Consider the following 10351-nt stretch of genomic DNA (forward strand, 5'->3'; position numbering starts at 1 on the left):
CACTAGCAGGTGGCTGATCTGGAATTAGGACCCAGGTCTTCTCTGTGTGCAGGTGGTGCTGACTTCACCACCCCGCACCATCCAGGGGACCGTCTTCCTCATCAGGAAAGCTATAGTTTGGAGCTTGAAACATCAGCATTGACAGTAATCACCATTATAATCACCTACAGCTTCCTTTTTCCATGGCTAACGCCATTGCTGGAACAGCATCACGGGAACAGACGCGGGGCTGTGGGAGGAGTGAACAGGCGAGGACCAGCCCAAACGCAATGTAGTCAGCAGCAGTGGCAACATGGCCTCCAGCACTGATGGCCCGCGGTGGGGGAGGTGCTGTGCTAAGTGCTCTATGAGCGCGAGCACATTGAGCCTCCATGACCAGAGGGACTGTGTGGACCACTGTTTGAAGACGGGGTAACAGAGGTGGAGTAACTTGTCTGGAGTCTGTGGAAACCCAAGTCTATCCTCTCTGGCCCTGCAGCCCATGCTCTTTACCCTGTACACACAGTCTTCCTTCTGGTCTGCCTTTGCCCTGCTGAAATTTGCCATCAGCTGGACAGAGCCATGGTGTCAGTCTGGCCACTGGCATCCAATGAGGGCGCCATATTGAAAGTAGAACCAATGTGCAGCTGTTGCCTCAGTGAGGAGCCCCGACTCTCCCAGGGTGCCGAGGAGAGTGATAACTTGTGGGGCTCCTGCTGCTGGTCTGAATCGACCAAAAACACCTTACGGAGGCGACACTTAGCCACCCCTGGGTAAGAGGCGATAGACAGCGTGTGGGTCTTTTGTGGCCGGGGAGATTCTTGGACAGTAAGGGGAGGATGACATTGGGAAACTATCAACAACCTCTAGTCACATGTCATTTCCAAAATCTGTAGAAACAATATCACAATAAACAGCAAAGAAGAGACAGAAAACATGGCAGTTGATGCCCATCTAGTTAGACAGACTTTCCATGTAGGTGGGAGGAGCTCAGGGCTAAGGAATGCCTTGTGTCTTCTCCCCACAATGAAATAAACCAAAGTAAACTCATACACCCTCCCAACTACTCCCTGATTCCTGACATTCCCTTCTCCTAGGACACAGTCCATCTTTTCACTGTTAGAGATAGTTTTATTTTATGTTTTTTCAAAAAATTTTTTTAATGTTTATTTATTTATTTTTGAGAGAGAGAGAGAGAGCAGGGCAGGGGCAGAGAGAGTGGGAGACATAGAATCCGAAGCAGGCTCCAGCCTCGGAGCCATCAACACAGATCCCGACGAGGGGCTCACAGCCACGAGACGTGAGATCATGACCTGAGCCGAAGTCAGCTGCTTAACGAACTGAACCACCCAGGCGTCCCATGATAGTTCATTTTCAAAACTCATGTTGTCGTCGGTGTTAAAAAGGAGAAAGGTAATGCATGTATGTGCCTTGTAAAAGAAATTCAAACAGCACAGAGAGGCATACAATGCAAAGCAAGTCTCACTCCAACTCCAATCTCATTTCTTCAGCCCTACATTCTTCCTTAGAGCCTTTGGAGGGAGCATGGCCCCAGTGACACCTTGGTTTCTGACTTCTAGGTTCCAGAACTGTGAAAGAATAAATTGCTAAATGTTGTAATATACCTAGTTTGGGATCATTTATTACCACACCCTGAGAAACTAATACAAAGATTGAATATGTTAACACTTGTAAGGAGATAGAACAGTGAGTGGCCATCGTAAGGACTGTATGTTTGTTAAATGAATTATTTTTTAAGAGCCTCACGGCAATTCCCTGAGATAGGTGTTATTTTTTACGCCCATTTTATTGAGGAGAAAACTGAGGCTTAGGTCAAGCGCAGAAATGAATGCGGTAACTTCCCTATTCTGTAACTCATTTTCCCAGGCTGTATAATTTTAAAATGTCTCATTCAACTAAAGCTTCCTTAATATTTTATGACACCCTTTAAAGACGGACTGGGAAATAATAGAAAATCAGTTTTGTTGATTTTCAACAGCTTAAGATCAGCTGTTGAATCGGCTGTTGATCAGCTTAAGACCAGGCTTAAGCTGCAGAAGCCAATCAACCCCAGACCCCAGTCTCTGACTCATGCAAAGTCTGGTGTGGCTCTTCAGGGCAGCTGTCCTCTCTGCCGTGGTCCCTTGAAGGAGGCTGCCCCATCTTGTAGGACACCGTCTTAACCCATGGCTTCCACTATGGGGAAATGGAGCATGACGCATTGATGAGATTTTCGCTCCTTGGCCTGAACTGGTCACGTGGGCATCAGCTTATCTGCAGCGCTTACTGGGACCTGTGGTCTTTCCAGGTGCCTAGGAAGCGGAAAATGATACAGGATTCGGTGAACATCTGGCCTTAGCTTGGTCCGGCCTCCAGGTATTAAAGCCATGTTTTGAGATAATTTTGCTTAACAGATCTCCATTGTGGAATTGCTTTTTTTTTTTTTTTTTTTTTTACACTTTGTTTTTCCTTTAGTTGAGTCTCCTCCTCTTTCCCTCTCTCTTTATCCCTCAGGTAAGGAGAGTCAGAATCGCTCACTTAGGAGGTGCCTGGGTGGCTCAGGTGCTTAAGCGGCTGACTTTGGCTCAGGTCATGATCTTGTGGTTCATGGGTTCGAGCCCCGCATCGGGCTCTGTGCTGACAGCTCAGAGCCTGGAGCCTGCTTCGGATTCTGCGTCTCCCTATCTCTGCCCCTTCCCTGCTTGTGCTCTCTCTCTCTCTCTCTCTCTCAAAAATGAATATGAGCTTAAAAAAAAAAAAAGGAATCACTCACTTACCCTTGGGTTTCACCTGATGTGAGAATGTAAATGCCCCCCAGGAAATCAAAGGTACTGCCTCACTAAGAAGCTGAAGGAATAGCTTTTCTGTAATTACATCTAGAAGGTCAGTCTTGCAGGGAATCGATGCGGTAAACAGTAGTAAGAGGTGTGGATAATTAAGGGTCTCAATTAGAGGCGGAAACTGCATGGCCTCAGTTAAAGAGATAAATTAACATCTAAGGAAGGGTGTTCAATACAAATAGCAAATTACCCTTTTTATGCCTATAAGCAAGGGCAGTACTACGGGTATTTCTGGGAACTTGACAATGTAGGCGTTTTCCCAGGGGCTGGTCCCTTGTGGGTGCTGGGGTGGTGGTAGGCAGAGATTTTCAGCAGTCCTGGATCCTTTCCGTGGGAGCTTGGATGGTGCCCGTTAAGCATTTATTAGCACTTGCTGTGTGCACAAAGAAATAGACAGGCATACTTTGGAGATATGTGGGTTTAATTCCAGACTATTGCAAGAAAGTAAATAACGCAATAAAGCGAATCAAATAAATTTTGTTTTTTGTTTCCTAGGGCATGTAAAACTTGTTTACGCTATACTGTAGTCTATTAAGTGTGCAGTGGCACATTTTTTATGTCTAAAAAATTAACGTCCATACCTTAATTAAAAAGTACTTTATGGTTAAAAAAAAATGCTAACCGTCATGTGTTTTCAGTGAGACATAGTCACGGATCATGGATCACTGATCACCATAAAAAGTATAATAATGATGAAAAGGTTTGAATGTTGCAAGAATTACCCAAATGGGACACAGACATAAAGTGAGCACATACTGTTGGAAGAAGGCACCAACAGACTTGTTTGACGTAAAGTTGCCACAAACCTTTAATTTGTAAAAAAGGTGCAGCATCTGTGAAGGCAAAGCACATTAAGGTGAGGTGTGCCTGTCGCAGGTGCGACCGAGGAGAGAGAGCTACATGTGCTGAGTGCATTTTGTGGGGCTGTGAATAAACACCCCAAGCTGTCTTGCTTCCCCCGGGGACCGGCAGCTGACGTTGCAGATGGATTGTCTTGCTGAAGAGACTCCTGTGCCAAGTTCTCAACCCTGTCTGCCGTCTTAGGTCTTGTGGAGGGAGGGGCAGGAAAGATTCATTGCCATGACATCCAGGAGAAAGTTCAAGTGTTTGATAGAATTGTTTATTAAGCATCAGGAAGAAGGGACGCCTGGGTGGCTCAGTCGGTTGAGCGACCGACTTCGGCTCAGGTCATGATCTCATACGTCGTGGGTTCGAGCCCCGCGTCGGGCTCTGTGCTGACAGCTCGGAGCCTGGAGCCTGCTCCTGATTCTGTGCCTCCCTCTCTCTCTGCTCTCTCTCTCTCTCTCTCTCTCTCTCTCAAAAATAAATAAATGTTAAAAAATTAGAAAAAAAAAAGAGCATCAGGAAGAATAATTCTTGATTGGAAAAACTAGTGAAATTTGAGGCCAGGAATTTTAAGATGGTAATCGAATAGAAAATAGCAAGAACTATTATTTACTGAACATTTGTACACTGAGCACATAGCTATTCAATACACGTTTTCTTTTTCTTAAGAACATGTTTATTTATTTTTGAGAGGGAGAGAGAGTGTACATGCCTGTGGAAGAACAGGGGTAGGGGCAGACAGAGCAGGGGACAAAGGTTCTGAAGAGGCTCGGTGCTGACAGCAGAGAGCCTGATGCAGGGCTGGAACTCACAACCATGAGATCATGACCTGAGCTGAAGCCGGACGCTCAACTGACTGAGCCACCCAGGCGCCCTTCCATAAATGTTTTCTCGAATGGAGATGTTTTCACTCTTCCCCCCCCCCCCCACCCCAACCCAAACTATTTATTGAACATATACTATGTTCCAGGTACTGCTCTAGGTTTTGGAGATTAAAAGCTGAACAAGACAGTGCCCTTGGCGTGCCCATCATGGCCCCTTGGCCAACCTCTGATTTTAGTTATAGATATGGTGGATGGTCTCTTGCAAGCTCAGCGTGGCTTCAGATGGCTGGCGTCCTCCTGTGACTAAGACTGGGGTTTCTGGGGGCTTTTCCCCCCCAGTGCAGTGGGAACTCCTTTGTTCCATGAACAAGTGCAGCCCCAAAGTGTGGAAGAGCTAACACCCCCAGGAGCAGTCCCCAACCGTGGGGTTGGGAGCTGGGAGACAGAGGCTGCCGCTTCCTGTCTCCCAGGAGATGATTCTGGGCAGCATTACGTAACTTTTCAGGAAGTCTCCATGCAGCGAAGTCCCTGTTACCTACAGTGATCTTGATAATGCACGCATTGATTTCTTTCTTCTTTGTATCATTATTCCCACTTCCTCGCTTCTGCTTCGGTATCACATTCTAGAATAAACCATAGGCTCCCAAGTCTGGCTCTGCTTCCAGGGGAACCCAGTCCTGAAGGAGCCTATACTCCAGTGCGGTGCCTTCCGAAAGAAACAATGTGAGCCCCATAGGGAATTCAAAAATTTCCAGTAGCCACATATAATAAAAGCAAAGAGAAATAGATGAGGTTAATTCCAAGTGCATTAATTAATTAATAGTGTATTAATTAATCCAGTGGACCCTAAATATTACCATTCAACATATAATCAATGTAAACATTTATTAAGGAGATATTTTGCATTCTTTTTTTCCTAAGTCATCAAAATCCGATGGGTAATTTATGCTATAGCACATTTCAATTCGAATGCTAAAATTTCCTTGGCAATACATGATCTGTATTTTGATTTCACAAAATCTGCAGTTGAAAAGTATATTCCCTTATGCAAAATTTTCTAAACACACTTAAATAACTATATCTGGTAAGTAAGTTGAGTATCCATTTTTAAATTGAAATTAATTAAAATAAAATAAAATGTCCAGTTAATCGGTAGTTCTGGCCTCATTTCAATTTTTTTTTAATGTTCATTTATTTTTGAGACAGAGAGAGAAAGAGAGTGAGCATAAGTAGGGGAAGGGCAGAGAGAGAGACCCAGAATCCAACGCAGGTTCCAGGCTCTGAGCTGTCAGCACAGAGTCCGATGTAGGGCTTGAACTCATGAACCATGAAATCATGACCTGAGCTAAAGTCAGGTGCTCAACCCACCGAGCCACCCAAATACTGGCCTCCCTTCAAATGCTCAACAGTCACCTGTGGCCACTGGCTACTGTATCAGACAGCATAGTTCTAATGAGTATAGACAGACAGTAAACAAAATAAATAACACATAGGATATGTTACATGGTGATAAATGCTGGGGAGAAAAATAAAGACCCAGAAAGAGGTTTGCTAGTATTAGGGCGATGGTTACAACTTCAGTTAGGGTTGCCAGAGCCAGATTTAGCAAATAAAAATACAGGACACCTGGTTTCGATAGGCATTTCCGAGGAACAACAGACAATTTTAAAGTTTCAGTGTGCCCTGTGCAAAAGCGTCTTAAATACTGCGTGGGACATACTTATGCTAAAAATGTACTCCTTCTTTATCTAAAATGCACATTTGATAAGGCGTCCTGTACTTTCCCTGGCCACCCTCTGTTGGGGGTCCCCTCTGAGTGTAGACACGGGTGAGGTGAGGGCTGGAGTTACACGGGTCTCTGGGAGACGAGCCAGGCGGCAAGAACAAGGGCAAGGGTCTTAGTGGGAACATTTTTCGATTGTTCAAGGAACAGCAAGGGGGCCGCTGAGGCACAGACAGGTCAGGGAGAGCGGCAGGTGGTGAGGCCAGAGAGCTGAGAGGCACTCATCACATAAAGCTTTGTTGGCCAGGGTGAGGAATTTGCCTTTTGTTCTGAGTGCAATGTGACGCTGTTGAAGAGTTGACATGATATCCCTCTTTTTTGAATAGGATCTCGAGCTGCCGTGGTTAGAACAGATTGAAGGGGGCCAAAGGCAGAAGCTGGGGGACCAGAAAGCTACTGTAATAATGCCGTCTGGACGTGACGGTGGCTTGGACCAGAAAGGGTTGGGTTCTGGGTATATTCTGAAGGCAGAGTCGGCTGTGGTTATTGACTGGATGGGGGCGAGAGAGAGAGAGAGAGAGAAATAGGTCAAGGATGCTTAGATTTTTGGCCTTCGTCTAAAGGATGCAGTTTTCTTTGACAAGATGGGGAGTGAGGGGAGGGGCAGAGATCAACAGTCTGTTTGGACGTGTGAAGCTGGAGGTTAGAAACCCAACTGCTGACGCTGAGTTAGCCAGCTGGAGTTCGGGGAAGACATCTGGCTGGAGGGAAGCTGGGGGGAAAATTTAAAGCCATGAGACTGGATGAGATTCCCAGGGCCATGAGTCTGAGTCAGAAAGAGGAAAGGCCCGTGGACTGAGCCCTGGGTCACCTCAAAAGTATTCTAAGCCTCTCAGCAAGCCCAGGGTGGTGAAGCCTATGGAACTTCATTTTCACGGATGAAGGATCTGAGGCTCTGAGAAGGGAAAGAATGTGCCAACGCCCAAGGCAGGGCCGGGGTGAACTTTCCTACTGGTCTCTTTTTTGTTCTTTTCCCAGGCCTTCTCTGCACACACAAACCAGGACGGGCTTTTTATGTTTCATTTTAAAATTGCGATAAAATACGGGGAGTGTGAAACTGACGTATAAAATACGGGGAGTGTGAAACTCACGTTCGCAATATTGCGAGGCCCCCGTCACTATGTAGTCGCGGAACAAAGCATCACCCCAAAGGAAGAAACTATGTATCCCCATTAAGGGGTCCTTCGCCATCTGCTCTCCCCCAGACCCTGGCAACCACTAGTCTGCTTTCTGCTTCTGTGGGTTTGCCTGTTCTGGCTCTTCCAAATAGATGAAATCCCATGGTGTGTGAGTGTGTGTGAGTGTGTGTGTGTGTATCCGTACTTCCTTCCCGTTTCTGGCTGAGCAATATTCCACTGCACGGATTTGCCACATTTTGTTTCTCCATTCATGCATGGAGGGACATTTGGGTTGTTTCCACCAGCTAGGATGGTTTTTTTAAAAGACAAGTCAGGGGGCACCTGACTCAGTGAAGCGTCTGACTTCAGCTCAGGCCATGATCTCACGGTCATGATCTCTGGGCTGGCAGCTGGGAGCCTGGAGCCTGCCTTGTATTCCGTGTCTCCCTCTCTCTCTGCCCCTCCCCTGCTCGCTCTCTCTCTCTCTCTCTCGCAAAAATAAATAAACATTAAAAAATAGATAAATAAATAAATAAATAAAAGAGAAGTCAGATAGGGGCACCTGGGTGGCTCAGTCGGTTAAGCGTCCAACTCTCGGGTTTGGCTCAGGTCATGATCGCACGGTTCATGAGTTCGAGCCCCGCCATCGGGCTCTGCGCTGGCAGCCTGGAGCCTTCTTGGGATTCTGTCTCTCCCCTCTCTCTCTGCCCCTCCCCTGCTTGTGCTCTCCCTCTGTCTCTCTCAAAATTAATAAAAATAAACTTCAAAAAAATAAAAGAGAAGTCAGAGGGTGCTATGCCCCCCCCCACCCCCCCACCCCCCCCGCCACGACCCCCTTACAGGTTCCTGGTGCGGCGCTGGCCTCCACGGTGTTCCCTGCGTGCACTCAGAAGCTCCCTTTGTGCCTTCTTGGCTCGCTCGGCTGGCACACTCTTCGCCCGCTCTGGGTCTGGTTCGCTGTCTCGCTCATTCCAATCTGCTGAAATGTGCTCCCGCCGTGCCCTCTCTTCTAGAATTCCACCCTCTGGCTCTTCATTCTGCTTTATCTTCAGAGCGTTTAGCAGCCACCTGCTTTTGTCGTCTGTTTGTTCCTCTGTAGAACATAGTCTTCGCTAGAACATAAGCTTTTGTCTGCGTTGTTCACCACTGTGTCCCCGGGACCTAGAACGGTATTTATGGCGTGAACACTGCGGGGGCCTGAGATTTTTCTCTTTGCACGTCTGCTTCACCTTTTGTGAGAGGTTCTGGCATCGAGAGCTTGCTTGGGGCCTGAGCATTTCGAGTCCTGGTGGAGGCCTGGCCTGGAAAAGAAGCAGCAGGATGAAGAATTTCTTTCTGCCCTTGAGGAATGTTTTGTTTTATTTTATTTTATTTTATTTTATTTTATTTTATTTTATTTTATTTTTATTTTTTATTTTTTATTTTTATTTTTATTTTTATTTTTTTAATTTTTTTTCAACATTTATTCATTTTTGGGACAGAGAGAGACAGAGCATGAACGGGGGAGGGGCAGAGAGAGAGGAAGACACAGAATCGGAGACAGGCTCCAGGCTCCGAGCCATCAGCCCAGAGCCCGACGCAGGGCTCGAACTCACGGACTGCGAGATCGTGACCTGGCTGAAGTCGGACGCTCAACCGACTGCGCCACCCAGGCGCCCCTATTTTTTATTTTTTTAATATGAAATTTATTGTCAAATTGGTTTCCATACAACACCCAGTGCTCATCCCAACAGGTGCCCTCCTCAATGCCCATCAGCCACTTTCCCCTCCCCCCCACCCCCCTTCCACCCTCAGTTTGTTCTCAGGTTTTAGGGATCTCTTATGTGTTGGCTCTCTCCCTCTCTAACCATTTTTTTCCTTCCCCTCCCCCATGGTCTTCCATTAATTTTCTCAGGATCCACATAGGAGTGAAAACATATGGAACCTGTCCTTCTCTGCATGACTTACTTCACTTAGCGTAACACTCTCCAGTTCCATCCACGTTGCTACAAAAGGCCAGATTTCATTACTGCTAGGAATTGACCCAAGGGATACAGGAGTGCTGATGCAGAGGGGCACTTGTACCCCAATGTTTGTAGCAGCACTCTCAACAACAGCCAAATTATGGAAAGAGCCTACATGTCCATCAACCGACGAATGGATAAAGAAATTGTGGTTTATATACACAATGGACTACTACGTGGCAATGAGAAAGAATGAAATATGGTCTTGAGGAATATTTTAAAGGGCCACCCACAACCTGCAAGTAGAGGAAAATTCAGAGGACCGCCGGGGTTGGGGAGAGCTGGGTGCAGTAGGTCCCCTTCGGGCTGCTGAGCCTGGTCCCTGGGGCTAAAGACTTAGTTTAAAGCCATGCTCTGGGTCCCTTCCTAGTTGTGGGGCCTGGGGCAAGGCGCTGAACCTCTCTCGGAGCGGCTGGTTTGCACTGAATCCAAAAAAGATGGTGTGAAAATAACTTATTAATGGTAACAAATCAATGCTAATTTTTCTCATTGTTTTTATTTTAAGACATTTGTAAATGTTTTTTATTTATTTTTGAGAGGCGGTGAGAGACAGAGCATGAGACGGGGAGGGGCAGAGAGAGAAGGAGACGCAGAATCCATGTGGTTCAGCACGTAGGCGCGACTGAGCATTAATGCGATCTCTAGCCTCTCCCCCCTTCCAAGTTTTCTAATTGCAGCTCGGTCTTTCTGGTGACCAGCCCCATCCTGAAGCTAGCCCGGAGCCCTCCCCCCAAGAGTCGACTCATTAAACAAAAGACACTCCTATCACCTAGGAAATTCCAAGGAATTTAGGAGCTCGGTGCCAGGAACCAGGGTCAAAGATCAAATATCAGAACCAAGAGGTGGCAGGGATATTGGGGAGATCACTTTCCTTCACCTCCTGGCTTCTCCACCTGCTAGCTGTGCGGTCCCAGGCAAATTACTTTACCTCATCAGACCTCAAGCTCCTCATCTGTGT

Source organism: Felis catus, chromosome F2 (genome assembly GCF_018350175.1).
Source record: "Felis catus isolate Fca126 chromosome F2, F.catus_Fca126_mat1.0, whole genome shotgun sequence".
Classification (NCBI taxonomy): Eukaryota; Metazoa; Chordata; class Mammalia; order Carnivora; family Felidae; genus Felis; species Felis catus.